The following is a 1,984-nucleotide window of genomic DNA, read 5'->3' on the forward strand; positions in this document are numbered from 1 at the left end:
GCTTCTGTTATTTTCATTACCCTACGAATAAGTATTTTTGAATATATTTTACTTACGGTGCTTAATAAGCTAATCCCTCTGTAATTATTGCACTCGATTTTACCTCACTTTCTCTTGTATATTGGTACGAGAATTGCTTTTTTCCAATCGTCTGGGACGACTCCCATCTCGAAACATAAATTTATCAATTCGCACAGCCTATGTGGTATGCACGCGCCACCGTGTTCAACATCGCAGTTGTGGTGTCCTATAGCTTCATCTTCGAATTGTCTCCTAAAATAGTCTCTGAAAGCCTCTAGTATTCCGTCTGCATTATATACCATTTCCCCCCTACTATTTCTCATGTTGACAATTTGTGTACATTTGTTTCCTTTTATTTAAGTAGTTTCCTGATTCCTTCAAAGTCGTTTTGTATTTTTATCTCTTCTGCTCTAATTGTATCTTTACTTTCTTTAACTAATCGTTTAAGTATCCTGTTTTCGCGTCTATAATCATTTCTACGTCTATTTCTTTCTTCATTGCTAAGACCTGCGATGTTCAAAGTTCTCTGGTACGCTTCTCTTTTTGCTTTTTGGGTAGCCTGAATTTCATCATTCCACCACGCATCGCCAGACATTCTTCCTACAACTGCGGTACCACACAGTTCGATCGTATATCTAACAAGGATATCCCGTAACATTGCCCAGGCACCCTCTATATCTTTGTTTTTTATACGGTCCTCCCATGTTGCCCTATCTATGCTTTCGATTATCTTATTTTGTAAATCTATTCGCACATCCGGTTTCTGTAAATTGTCAATTTTGATTCGCGTTTGTCTTGCTTTCTTGGTTCTCTTTTTTCTCCATCCCCGACCTAAGTTAATTTTTGAGATCAGAAGGTAATGATCAGTATTGCATTCAGGACCCCTCATGACTCTTGTATCTTTGACTAACTCTCTTAGTCTTTCATCCGCAACAACAAAGTCAATTATACTGCGTCTATTTCCTTTAGACCAGGCGTACATGTGGATCATTTTATGCCTAAACCAAGTATTTGTAATAAACAGACCCCTTTCTAGGCATAGACCGACTAATTTATCTCCGTTATAGTTTGTTCTTGGATCCCTAAAATTACCTAATACTCTTTCTGTATCCTGATTTTGGATGCCCACCCAACCGTTCATGTCTCCTAGTAGAATTATTCTTTCCCCATGTTCGCAAATGTTTATTGTGTCATTTAAAGTGTCCCAGAAGGCGTCTTTTACTTCTCTAGGATCACTATCAACCGGCGCGTAGCATGCTATGATAAATAGTCTTCCGATTCCTACTTTCATTCTAGCCCACAGCAGTCTGGGAGACACGAAACCATGGTCTCCGATATGCTGCTTTGCTCTTTTATTCAAAATCAGACCTACTCGTTGTTTACCATGTGATTCATAGTCTACTCCTGACCATATTTCAAATCCGCCTTTCAACACGCCGTTTTTTATGTCTTTGGTTTCGCATCCCTTTTTCTTTGTTTCAGACACACATAAAATGTCTAGTTTCTTCACGTCCATAGTTTCATGCAGTTCTTTTACCTTTAGATCATTTACTCTTCTAGCATTCCAAACACCCAGTCTCCATTCGTCGCCTGTAACATGATCTTCAGATTTTCCGTGTGCATGCCTTTTGTCATTAAAAGTTCTAGTCCTTTCCGAGGCTATTTTGTAGTTTGTATTATTCATTGTTTAGATTATACGCCCAACTAACACCTTTATGCAATAAGTTTATTTTCTGAGTCGAAATCATGTCAAAGTTAAGTATCAAATCGTCATATGGTGGAGATTGTAGTTCTAACGTCAGTCCCACCAAAAACTTCAGTTAATAAGGGAGAGTTGGGAGAGGGGGAGGTAGAACTGGAGCCGAGAGAGTCGTCTTGGGTTCGTGTTTTTGTTTTCATGCTGAGAAGGTCACCAGTCTTCAGCAGCGTTGTGATATATGGAAGTTAGTATCCGGCCGTCTTA

Source organism: Belonocnema kinseyi, chromosome 3 (assembly GCF_010883055.1).
Source record: "Belonocnema kinseyi isolate 2016_QV_RU_SX_M_011 chromosome 3, B_treatae_v1, whole genome shotgun sequence".
Lineage (NCBI taxonomy): Eukaryota > Metazoa > Arthropoda > Insecta > Hymenoptera > Cynipidae > Belonocnema > Belonocnema kinseyi.